This window comes from Rhinolophus sinicus, chromosome 18 (genome assembly GCF_057876585.1).
Source record: "Rhinolophus sinicus isolate RSI-liver-muscle chromosome 18, RSI-T2T, whole genome shotgun sequence".
Lineage (NCBI taxonomy): Eukaryota > Metazoa > Chordata > Mammalia > Chiroptera > Rhinolophidae > Rhinolophus > Rhinolophus sinicus.
Window position 1 is genome coordinate 34411507 of NC_142518.1, and position 14061 is coordinate 34425567.

Consider the following 14061-nt stretch of genomic DNA (forward strand, 5'->3'; position numbering starts at 1 on the left):
ATTACCATAGCTGCACATTTTGCTCTCTCTCTCTGAATGTGATTTAAATATATTTGTGTATTTTTGTTTGCTTTCCTGAGCAAATAAGCTAGAAGTTTAAGTCTGTTGTTTGATTTAAAGAATCAACTTAGACTTCTTTTTCAAATCTATTTTTGTTTACTGATTTATAAAATTCTGCTTTTATGTTTATGATTTTTTTCTTCAGTTCTCAGATGTCCTTTATTTTTGGTGTATGTGTGCTTTTTCTAATGCCTTAAGTTAAATGCTTAGTTTATTTTTAATTTGAAGGGTGGAGAACAAAGCATTCAGTACCATAAATTGCCTGTAATTGTAACTCTGCTGTATCTATAGGAATTTTTATTTTAATGAAGTTTACTTTCCCACTATAAAAATTAATGCATATGCATTACAAAAATACAAAAATAGGAACAGAAAGTGCAAGGTATTTCTACTGTCTAGAACACACTATTTTGTTAATGTCTTTCCCAATGTAATTGTGATTATATAACTATGCCAAATTATACATACCTTTTAAAAATGCATATGTTTTCACTCCCATACTAACTGAAGATTAACATACCACAAAAATCTCACCACCAATCTGTATACAATATTCATGTTCTGGTGTATTTTTACTACAGTCTTTTAAAAAAGCGTTAAAAACACAAAGTATAATATATATGTTTATTAAACAGAGTTAAAGAACATTTACAGGTCCTAGAAAAAGGTGATACAAAGATAAGCTTTTTTACTTTTGACTGAGAGAGATTTTAATTATTCATTGTTACTTTCACTTTTTAAACAACTGTCAGTTCAAGTATTAATTCTAAAAATAATATATACTGAAACTCACTTAAATAGAGAAAAGTAATATTTTTTTTTCTTGTTATATCCCTATCTTGCATTTAGGACTCTTTATGTTATTATTATCCTTTTATCTTCCAATAAACTTAAAATGTTTATATTCTATTTTTTAACTTTATATTTTATAATTACTTGTAAGTTTGTTGCCATTGCTTACCACTAATCCTTTTATTTCCTGCCTTCCCCATGGTTGAACTGTTCAATTTCCTTATAACTGGAGTATATCTTCAAGAAACTTTTGCAGAGAAGGTATGTGGATGGCATATTTATGAGAAATTATATATCTGAGAACATCTTTCTGCTGTTTTCACTAATGAATAACTCCATGGCTGAGTCTAGAATCTCTAGGTCACAAACACTTTCCCCTAAAAGTTACAGACATTGCTTTATTGTCTACTGGCATTTAATATTGCAAAGAATCTAATGTGAAATTCTTTGGGGTTAAACTACTTTTTCTGTCAAAATGCTTGATTTCTTTACATTATCCTTGAAATTAACATAAAATTGCCAGAATATGGCGAATTATTGGTCTCTTGTTACTTTCTCTGGTGCATAGTAAGCATTCCATCTGCAGTTCTATGTCTTTTTATAGTCAAGATAGTTTGTTTTTATTATTTTCTTATGGCCTGCTTAATTAACTCAGTTGCTTTTAATCTAGCTTCAAATTCTTCAGGAAGAATTGTCTGTATGTTAAAACTCCATTCTCTGCCCAACCTTTCAGTATCTATCTCACTGGTCTTATCTGACCTTTGATAAAATATGTATGGGAAAACAGGAATGAGCCTAGGGAGCAGACATTTGGCTCCAGCTTAAGCTTGCACAACATCTGCAAAGGTTGTGATAACAAGTTTAACCACACCTTCCTCACCCCAACAGACAAAGCTGACCACAATGGAAAATTCCCCAGCAGACTAAAGCAATTTACATCTAGGTTGGAGAATATAAACCCCAGCTAAACAGAATCTCCATGTATCTGTCTACACTCTGCCCCCAGCAACTCCTCTGACAATGTCTCTCTTCTTAAATAAAATTTCTGACTTCTACCCTCTATGCTTTGTGAATCCTTTAACAACCTGCTTGTGACCATGATATTTTGGTGACCCATATGGTTAGGCTCTATCCTATCCCCACCGGGGTTCTTCCCTAGTGGCTCTATTCCCTGAGGCCTACTCTCTCCAATGTGTGGCGCAGTTGGCAGCAGCAGCTCATCCAGGGTGAACCCACACATGCTAGTAGGTCTCCTTTCTCATTTTCACTAGTCTCTCATGGATTCCCCACAGGGTAGGTGGGAACTGACATCTCCTGGCTGGGGCCACTCTCCAGTGGAATCAAAAGCCTGACCTGTACACCAAAGGGGACTCCCAAGGCCAAACGGTGTAAATCAGTGTCTGTCTGTCTCTGTCTGTCTGTCTATCTGTCTGTCTGTCTGTCTCTCTCTCTCTCTCTCTCTCTCTCTCTCTTTCTCTCTCTTTCTCTCCCCCTCCCTCCCTCCCTCCCTCCCTCCCCCTCTCCCCCTCTGCCCCCCTCCCTCCCTCCCTCCTCTACTTTCCACTTTCATCCAGTATTCTGGGGAAACACCTCCATTCACTCACTGGGGCATCAGTCAGTAAGTGGATATGCCTAGGGAAGTCTATGGGGTGCCAGGAATTCCACAGGCCAGGTCCACAACCCTCAGCTTTAGCGCTGGGGATGCCCTTGTAGCTAACTGTTAGTCAGTTTCTCTCATTCGCTCCCTCTCAGGTACACGGTAAGGTACTGATTAAGTCCATAACCCAGAGTTGGAGGAACTCCTTCAGAGACTCAGGGACACCTCTTGATCTCCCACCCAGCTATCATGAAACACTACCCCCATAGTCATGGGAGGTGGTCCCTCTATTCCCCAAGACTCTCCTCTTGGCTGTCTTCTCAAGAATTGGACAAAATTTGACCTCTCTCCTCGAAAAAAGATTTTCCCAACTCTAGCCACTATTGCCTGAGTTTGAGATAACTGAAGAAATGGGGGGGGCATTTTTGAAAACAACTGCTAGTCTCTCAAGCCAGACCTCCACCCTTTTGTTGCAGCCTCTAAGAAACTGTCCTATTGAGGACAATTAAAAGATCTTAGTTCTTCTTCTTTGCAATTGCTGGTAGTTCTGTTTATATATATGATCTCTGATACCTGTGTTTATGTTTTATATGTGATATAATGTCTCTGCCTCCAGATGGTATTACCAGATTATAATATTTGATTGGCTTAAAGAAAAAGATTAAGCACTTACATAAATTAGAAATAAATAATTAAAAGAGACCCAAGTACTTTTCAGGATCACGTGCTCTAAGAATATATTTGCTAAGGCTGATTTGACTTTCGGTTAAATAGACATGTCTTTTAAGGTTATTAACATTAAATATGGTATCTTTTGTTTTACCTGGGTTTACAAAAATAAATTCATGTTATCTCTGTTACAAAATTTGTAAAGAAAATAGCTTGGGTAATAATTAACTTTAAAATCTCATAGAGATAAGAAGTAACTAAAATAAAGTTTTAGATGAAACTTTTCAGTAATAACTATATGATACAGATGCTTGGACATGGTTTCCCAGTCTCTGTTGGTAACCAAAGATTTAGTTTTGCTAAGTTATGTTAAATAATAAAAATTATAGAATAGGTATTTCAAACTAAAATGCTGAAATATTAGTTATTAGATAGGTCCGAGTTCATCTATTTCTGGCTTCTTGTCATATGTTAAAAGATAATTGAGATCTGTTAATAAATGTTTTGTACTCTATTGAAGATATAAAGGCCATTCTCATCACAGGGGAGGAACTGCAGGTGACCCTATTAATTTCTTGATTGATACGGGAGTCATTTATTCTGTCTTGACAGCTCACTCTGGACCTATTTCCTACTCCGTCGTGGGGATAAATAGAGCCCACAGATTTGGGCTCATACTCAGCCTGTTCGTTACCATCGGTCTATACCTTAGAATGTAAAACAAGCCTATCAGACCTTAAAAAGAACTATAAAGGTAAGGGGGGTGGGGGTGGGAGATGAGGGTAAGGGGGATCAAATATATGGTGATGGAAGGAGAACTGACTCTGGGTGGTGAACACACAATGGGATTTATAGATGATGTAATACAGAATTGTACACCTGAAATCAATGTAATTTTACTAACAAATGTCACTCCAATAAATTTAAAAAAAAACTAAACTAAATCAAAATATAGGTGAGTATATCTGACCTCAAGATGAGAACGGACATTCTAAACATACTTAAATATAAAAGTCACTACCATAAAAATATTAAAAGGCAAGTAAAAAATAAATAAAGAACTCTAAAAAAAGTTTTGTCAGGAGACCTCTAAGCCCTGGCTCTAATTGCTGTCCGTTGCTTTAGATTCTGACCTCAATTCTGTTATTTCCTATGTTGTTAACTTGGGAGAGGTTCAGCAGGCACTTAGGAAATATAGGGGACCGGCACCTCCCCTAGGCGGACCCCTCTACACATTGTAGCTCTGGAAAGCCAGGGGACCAAGTACTATTAGAAGCCTTGAGGGGGAGGGGTACCTGACAGACCAGTTAGCTCCTAAATGGAAGGGACCCTTTGTAGTTCTCCCAATCATCCCAACTACTTTTGGGCTTCAGAGAGTCAGTAGCTGGGTCCACTTACCTCTAATCAAACCTTTTTCATTAAGTCTCCGCAGGACTCCCCCAGAAGGAAGACTGTCACTTCTGTTCCTGTGAACCAAGTGAACACCTTAAGCTCCATTTCAAACGGAGGAACAAGTCACTCTCCCAAGACTGCTAAGGACTAATAACTAACCCCAGACTCCTGGAGCTGCTTTTTATCACCTTTCTCTTAAAAGCTCTTGTTTTCTTCTTTACTTACACCCTACCTGGGATCCCCTTTTCACTCTTGGAGATCCTAGTTGTGGTCCCTTTTGTCACCTTTACTGGTTCCCCTCCTTATTCTTGGGTTACTTCTATTTGAGCCATGCTGCTTTAACCTGGTTAAATCTGTCTCTTCCAGAATCAAGTCCATTAAATTGCAGATGGCACTCATGCAAGGCTTCCAACCCATCCCCACAAATAACTCTGAAACAACCCTCAGTACCATAGATAAGAGCTCCAACTCCCAGTCTGAAGCCCCCAACTTGGTCCAATTTTTAGAGAGACACCCAAAGTTTCCAAGGCCTGGTCATTCCACCATCTTTAACCGGCAATCTTGTAGGTAGGGACAGCTCTACGCCCCTGCCCAGCTCTGAAGCAGTTACAGAAGACGGACCCTCATCCCAATTTCCTAAGATTTTTCATTGCCGATCAGAGATGGGAGAATGATAAGATAGGTATGGGAAAACAGGAACGAACCTAGGCGGCAGCCATTTGGCTCCAGCTTATGCTTACATAAATCTGCAAAGGTTGTGATAACAAGTTTAACCACACCTTCTTCCACCCCAACGGACAAAGCTGACCACAATGGAAAATTCCCCAGCAGACTAAAGCAATTTACATCCTGGTTGGAGAATAGAAAATTCCAGCTAAACAGAATCAGGGTGCAGCTGTCTATCTACTCTAGACTCTAACCCCAGCAACTCCTCTGCCGATATCTCACTTCTTAAATAAAGTTTTGACTTCTCTACCCATGCTTTGTGAATTCTTTCAACAACCCACATGCGACCATGACAATCTTTTCCTCTGCATTTTGGGAGAATTCTCAAGTTTGAGTTTTTCTGTTACTCATCCCATTTTCTTGTTTCATTTTTTTTCTTTACTACATATAATGCATTCTTTTTTTAGCTTCCTCGCATTTCTTCCTTCTTCAAGTGAGCTCCCTTTGCCTTTTGGCCTAGTCTCATTCAGCAATATTTTGAATGTATTCTCTTATTCTATTTTCTCCTTCCAGCTTTCGATTCAAAGTCTGCTTTAACTGCTTACTTTGTTTTGTTACTTTCTTGCACTCAGTAGGAAGCACAAAGGAAACATATTTTCCTATAGAAAACATACTTTTGAAATAAATATTTTTTCTTCCTCTGCCTCTTAAATACTATGTTCTCCATTTATGTTGCAGTCTTTTTAGCAACCCTAGGCTGGGTTTCTTCATTCATTCTCAAACAAAGAGCAGTCTATCCAGACTGGTGTTTTCCCCACAATAGGGTGGGTAAGTTGTCTTTCCCTTCCTTCACAGTCTGTTCTAATGTTCTGATTCCTCCTCTCATCTCAGTGGGAGGCTGGTTGATAGAAATTCATATACAGCATGTTAAAAGAAGTAGGGAGGAAGCTGGGGCCATGGATAGTCCCCTGCATGAAAAATTTCAAGTTTTTCCATATAAACATTTTATAAATTGACCTGACTGCCGCCACTCCAGGAACAGAGTGTGTGTAGCCAGTCCTTCATGTGCATTGCCTGTCACATCAGAGATGCTTTAATGGAGGGCCTGCTTTTCCCTCTGACTATTCCTAGACCTCCTAGAGACACTTAACCCATTAATAGCTGTGAAAGTAAACCAAGTGGAAGCCTCTACAAGTTGTCCTAACCCCCAACTCAATTCTTGTCACTTTCTTAGAAAGTGAAATTGAAATTTTGTTTTTGGTATATTTATTCAATATGATCCCATCTGCACTATATCTAGTGGAAATTCTTCAAAGTTTTCAGCATGAAGATGGAACTCCTGGCCTTCAACACTAAATAAAATGGTTTCTCCATATTTTAAAATTTTGCAGTCATTTTAATTAGCACTATGAAGACAGTTTCATCCAAATATCAAATCTTAAGCTATAATTTCACTCCAAATTCTCATTTTTTTCTCTCACTTTTCTTTTTTGATAAATTTATGTTCCTATGGATACTGTGTTTAAATAGGCATATCTTTTAAGAAAATTCAAGTTATACAAATCTGAATCTCATTTAGCTTGTTGAACATAAGAGATAGTCAATAAGGCAAGTAAAATAAATGACAAAAAATACAAATCATAAAAAGAGGACTTCCAAAGTAATTTGTATTACAAAAATATTATAAATCTGTAATTTATGTTCAAATTTTCATGACTAAATCTAGAGTTTAAGATGAAATGCACCTCTATGGACAGTATAAGCATTCATCACATTTATTTTTACTTGTTTACTTCTTCTTAAGACCTGATTTTATAATGCATAAAAGGGGGAAAAGATGTGGCTAGAATGCTAGAATATTTTTTTTAGCTTTATCACTAACCTATAACTGGTACAAACCACTTAAACTCTGTTTGTTGGTTAACCTTTGAGCCAAAATTAGAAAATGAACACTTGCTAACCACAAGACAGTGCCGCACTATTTAAAGGATTAAAACTATACGTGTGTGTGTGTGTGTGTGTGTATAAAACAGCTTTGGAGAGAAAATAAATGTATAAAAATACTTAATAATACATAAATCAGTGTAGGATACAAAGCTGGAAGCTTAAATATACTGTCAAAACCACATCTAAAATAGTCTTTTCACATCCTTATAGAATCTATTGAGCAAGGCAATTGAAAAACACTTTATATTACTAAGAAAAGAAGTTCAAACCCACTGCTTAAAATCAGACTTCCTAGAAAAATAGCACTAGAAGAAGGGGGTCCCCCACCCACCAGAAATCACATTGCTAATTGTGGAGATTCATAAACTGAATATTCAAATATTCAATATTAAAGATACAAAAGAAAAACCACCTACAATAGAAAATATAAAGGAAAAATATTTGATATATATATGAAATTTACCAAATATTATACATATATTCAGAAGGAATAATATGAGAACTGAGGCAAAAATACTTCTCCACGCCATCACTTTGACATATTATGTATATTAAAAGACTGGATTCCACCCAAAAGAGTCAGAAGAAAGATGCTTCGATGTCTTTTATGATCTCTTCCAATAGAATCTATTCTAATTCTAGTAATTACTAATAAACTAGATTCCCCAGGACATTGGATTATCCCACTGGTTTCAAAGTATATTACCCACAAGTTTATCAAGAGCTAAGATCACAAAATAGATACTTGATATGGAAAGCCGCTTTTATCAAAACCAAAGTTAATACAGACCAACCCAGTTCCAGAGCACCTGCTAAGTTCAAAGCTCTGTATGAAAGGTTCAACAGTAAGTCAATCTCTCCAGCTACAAGAATTGTACGGGACAATTAAGGGACATTAGACTATATGCACCTCAAGTAAGAGACATTAGACTACTTGATGTTATGCAAATAACTGCAAAACGGTATGGTACCTCCAAATAATTTTAAATGCATTGGAGATATATCTAAAAGCCATTTGGAAAGACTCAATATTTTTAAAAATCCATTCAGGATACATTGCTGAGCACCTGCTATGTGTCAGGCACTGTGCTAGGCTCTGAGAATTCAAAGATTAATGAAAATGGCTAACATTAAGTAGTTATAATGGATCAGGCAATGTGTTGAGTGCTTTTACACTCTATCTCATTTACTCCTGACAACACATCTATAAAGTAGGTAATAGTATGATCCTTGTTTTACAAAAGTCAAGGTTTAGGAGGTAGATAATTTACCCAAGGTCTCGAGGTAAGAGAATGTGACATCTGGATTTGAACTCAAGCTGCCTAGCTTGAGGCCATAAGTTAACAATTATTTCCTGAACTGCCACAAAAATACCCACTACATTCTAGCTCAGTGGAAGACACAGAGAAGAAGTAATAGGGCTATTCTAACAGGGGTTTGAAAATGCTCAGTAGGAGAGGGAAGGGGTAAACCACCTGAAGCATCACAGGGGAAGTGACTTCTGAAATGGGTCTTCAAGACTAAGAGACAGAGGAAGAACAGGAGAAGTCAGCAATTTCAAGGCCTGAAGCAGAGGAAGACAAAGTAGGAAAAGGGAAGAAAGTTAAAAAGGGCACTCAGGATGTAAGATGAATAAAAATGGATGGAAGTAAAGAAAAAGGACAAAGAGACTTAAGTCCAATAAAAGAGAAAAAGAAATGAAGACAAAAATTAAAAGAATGGAAGGGAAAAGGATAAGGAGGTTGAGAGATGGGGAGAAAGAAAAGGCAATGGGACAACTTCGAAAAAAGAATGAAGATAAGCATTTCTGCCTCCCTTTGAATATGTGGCATTCATGCCCTCCCTGTCACCTCCCATTTCTTATGTCCTAGAATAAATTACCATGCTCTCTCAACTATTTATACCTCTGATAAAAGGTTTATGATAATGACATGTGTCCCTGGAGAATCCTCTTTATTAAAAGAACTATCACCACACTAAACAGCACAATGAATTTCATGGTCAAAACAGGTATTTAAATGGAGGAGCATAATTATTAATAAAATAGATAGAAGGATATAGACAATTCTAACATCTTAAAATCTTTTAAAACTTCTGAATGGGGTTAGGAGAGTAATTTATTTAAAAAAAAATAAAACCAGCATGTTTAAAAATAAAGGATATGAATCCAGAGGATGAAAAAAAGATTATACAAATACCCTGAAATCAGCCATGGTGTATTATTACATGAATTGGCTATACTTTATTTACATACATATATATATTATCAAAGCTGTGACTCAAATCTTAAATCCCAAACAGAACCAGATACCTGAGTGGACACACTGTAAGATTCCACTTATATGAAGTTCAAGAACAGGCTATGATGAGGGAAGTCAGAGCAATGGCAGAGGGCTGAATGAAAGGGGGCATGAGGGAACTTTCTGGAGTGGTAGAAGTATTCTACATGGTGTCTGGGGTGGTGGTTACACAGATGCACACATTTGTCAGAACTCATGGAACAGTATGCTTAAAATGGGCACATTTTATCATATATAAATTAGACCTCAAAAATTAAAATAAGGTTTACCTCAATAAAGTTGATTAATATGAAGACTCAAACAATAAAATCTTAAAGGAACAGTTATTCTGTATCCTGATTGTGATAGTTGTTATACAAATCTATCTATACATGTGATAAAATTTAAAGAACTATAAACTAAGGAGAAGATGAAAAACTGGTGAAATTAAAATAAAGCCTGCAAGTTTAGTATTATAACAATGTCAATTTCCTGGTTTTGATAACGTACTATGGTTATATAAAATGTTATCATTGGGGAAAGCTGCAGAAAGAATACATAGGAACTGTCTTGGCCCATCCTTGTGGTTTCCTCTAAGTTGAAATTATTTCAAAAATATTTTTTAAAAAAAGAACACACATTATATAGTCAGTATTTGTACTATCACTCACCATCAGTGTTACAAAACAGTGAGCTTATTATAGGGCAGAATACTGCAAATACAAAATTGAGAAAGGTAAATAAATTTTTAAATGTTGTCAATAAACTTGCAACTGGTCTGAATTTAGAAGGGGAGAGTACATAAATAAACATTAAAATTTCAGAACAAAATATAAATTAGCTTAAACTATCAGTCAACAAATCAAATAGCAACTGTTAGTTCTTAATTTGTGAACTACAATGTTACACGTGACAAAGATTTTATATTAAAAAAAATCGGTGTGCACAGAAGACAACCACGTGAAGAGGCAGCAAGAAGGGGGCCATTTGCAAGACAAGGAGAGAAGCCTTAAGAGAAACCAATCCTATCAGCACCTTGATCTTTGATTTCCAACCTCCACAACAGTGAGAAAATAAATTTCTGTGGTTTAAGGCACCCAGTCTACGGTATTTTGTTATAGAAGTCCTAGCAAACTAATATATTAATCTATAATTTATACACCGTAAAATTTACCTCTTATAAGTATACAGTTCAACAACTTTTCATAAATTTATACAGTTGTGTAATTATCACCACACTCCAGTTTAGAACATTTCCATCACCCCCCAAAATTTCCCTCTCTCACCTCCAGGCCCAGGCAACTACTGATCTGCTTTCTCTGATGTATTTGCCTTTTCTAGGATTTTAGATAGATGGAATCATATAATATGAAGTCTTCTGTGTCTGCTTTCTTTCACTTAGTATGTTTTTCAGTTTCATTCATGTTGTATACGTCAGTAGTTTCTTTTCATTGCTGAATAGTTTCCACTGCATGGCTATACCACATTTTGTTTGTTCATTCATCAGTTGATGTACATTTAGGGTGTTCCTGTTTGGGGCAATTATGAATAATGACCATATACAAGTTTTTCTGCGAACATGTTTTAATTTTTCTTAGATATGTAGGAGTGGAATTACTGGATTGTGATACTATGTGTTTAACTATTTAAGAGACTGCTAAATTGTCTTCCAAAACAGTGGTATCATTTTACATTCCTACCAGGAATTATGAAACTTCCAGTTGTTCTTAGTACTTGTCAGTCTTTTTAAATAATAACCATTCTAATGGGTATGTAGTGTTATCTACTCAAGTTTAAGCTCAAAAAGACAATTTTAACTTTGGGATAATGAAAATAAGCCATAGGCCTAGTTATTGATAAAAAGTTTAGGCCTGAGGAGAGGGTCTTAAAATTTTGTCTAACAACTAAACTCTAGTTATTAGAAAAGAGGGAAGAAAGAACTTTTTCTTCTTTAATAAGAGACTCATTTATGCATCTCATTCTTTTTATTCAAAAAACATTCCAAATTGGGAATTTTTTATTAAATGCCTTTTGAATTTCAAAAGATTTAGAGAAACCCATATTGCATGATGAAACTGGAAACTTTAACACTTTAACACAAATTTAATTTTGTGTTTTATTCTTAGTGATAAATGCAGAATGCATAGATGGGAATTTGGGGCATGACATGCTTGATTTCAGGCAAGGCTTTGATTTCTCCTTTGGAACTAAATAGCTGAAAATTTATGTAATTGTGATGTAAAACATGGGATTTAAACTGCAATGTATTGTAATTACATTATGTTATAATTATACATATTGGTGTCTTTTATAAAATGATTCTAATATGATACAGATAATCTCAAAATTACATGAACCTACAGAAAATTTTTCACTTGAAATTTTGGGTATGGTTTAAAGGTATATCTGACACATCTTCCAGTTACTTTTAAATTTTTAATTGCATTTTATTTTTATATAGTCTGATTATATTTTATAACATTTCTAATTGGCTTTAAACAAAATGTCAAGAATCTGTATTTGTGTATTGTTCTTTGCTAATCATGAGATTCTAATGTACTTGTGATTACTCCTTGATCACCTGTAGGTAAATTAAAATTTTTGGCTAGTATTGGGTGAGAAAGAGAAAAGCAGCCCTTGATATGCAGGAACCAGCCTGGCACTATCAGCTAGCCTTGGTGCTGCTACAAGCTGAGCTGGCAGCCACAGCAAGGCCTTGGTGTTCTTCTGTTGAGTATCAATCTCAGACAAGGCCAGTCTGTGACCACAATGGATCAAGACAAAAACAAGACCACTCCATAACCACATCTGAACACAGACAAAACATGAACATTGTCCAAGCCACAAAATGTCAAACATGCCCCTCTCCTAGCTCACAGGAGTGATGGCTGCTTCTCTCTCAATTACAGTTGTAGCCTCGCTCTAGTCTGCTCTCACTATAAGTGAGATTTATTAAGATACACAATCATAGAAGCACCCCCACCTCTTGATAGCAACCAATCCAGAGCAAGGCTCCAATTCCTTAAGCCCTCCCCAAAATTACCTAACACAAGCCCAAATCCTATAATAAGTCTTTTCTAACACCTGCTTACTTAGACATCCCATGGTTACTCAGGGTGTGTGTCTTCCCTCACTGCAATGAGTAATAAACCAACTTGTTCAATTTAAAAAAAATCAAGGTGACCTAAGAGATCAAACTATAGTTTACAAATTTATTTTTACTTTGTTCAAAGCATAGATTCACACAGTACTATATAAATAATCAACTTGGCACAAACCCAATGTCAATGAATGCAAAGTTATTAAAATTCTAGTTCTGTGGTCAGTTGTTTTGATTATAATTATTATGTTTACAATACATGGGAAAAATGAAATTATAATACATTTTTAAATGCATGCATATCCCATAGGATCAACCTTTATCCTGCCACTTAACTATAATAGAGTCATCTGCAAAATAGCAAACAAATTAGGCTAACTAGGACCCATTGACAGATGAAATGAAATGAGAGCATAATTGTAGAGTCGATGTAAATGGTACTTAACATCCAGATAAAAGTCACATAAAAACATTCAGTCATTTGAAAATGTCTAACTAGTCTGACTTTCTATAATAGCAGCTAATGATAGATCACATACGATAGCAACAATAGCATATCATAAACTACTAAATGCCAAATTTCAATTAATAATGAAGCACTAGGTGCCTGGTGTAATTAGAAAGAGCCCCAGGCCAGGAGATCCAGGGTCTGGGCTCTGTTCTAAGATGAACAAGCTGAATTTGCCTTTAGTGGCAGACTAAGTGTCTGTCATGCAGGGTGTTATGTGGGGTCGCAGCTCCCGCTCCCCGAATAAGAATGCAGAATATGGTGAGGCCAAAAAGGAACAACAGAGCAATGAATAGCGGGTTCATACCACTATATTCTTGCTGGCGGCCGGGAGAGACACAGGAAGTAGGATCCACATGATCCGCACCATCTACAATCTGCAATCCAGGCTTGCTAGCTCAGCCACAGCAGTTGTATCAGTGGCTAATGACTAACTGGTAACAGCTGAAGGCCAACCAGTCACAGCTGACGGCCATCTACTACCCAAGCCAGCACCTTTCCACATGAGGCCAAGAGCCTGGAAACTGCTCTCTGCGACTCTGTCTCCACAATGTCCCAGACTAGGACTAAAGTCTTAGGCATGGTAAAACATCGTTAGAGATCAGCTAGCCAAGCCCCACATTACAGTCAAGAAAACTGAAGCTCAGAGAGGCAAGTGGAAATGAATAAAGGAAACCTCATTTAAAATCATCAGAGTTGGGAAGCCCTGAAGGGAGAGCTCTCACACACTACCACCCACTGCCATCTGCAGACTCCAGCACAAAGAAGCATACCTTGTAATCCCCAACAGGAAGAGGCTTATTTTACTACTCCAGTAGGAGTATAGGGGTGACAGTATATTTTGCAAGATTTAACAATCGAGTTTCTTTTCTTTTTTCTTCTTTTCTTTGTTTCCTTACCCCCCTCTCTGATTCAGTTGCTCTGTTTTCCCAAGATTATACTTTACTTCAGCAGGAGTGTAAAGGTGACAGTATATTTTGCAAGATTTAACAATCTAATTTATTTAGTTGTCTTCTTTTCTTTGTTTCCTTCCCCTCCTCCCTGATTCAAT

The 14061-nt window shown here is 36.4% G+C and overlaps 1 protein-coding gene across 1 annotated transcript in view; it reads right to left on the minus strand.

The window, feature by feature from the left end:
- Nucleotides 1-14061, minus strand: part of EFHC2 (EF-hand domain containing 2) — a 267304-nt gene that overhangs the window by 197215 nt on the left and 56028 nt on the right. The gene's annotated exons all lie outside the window — the stretch shown is intronic.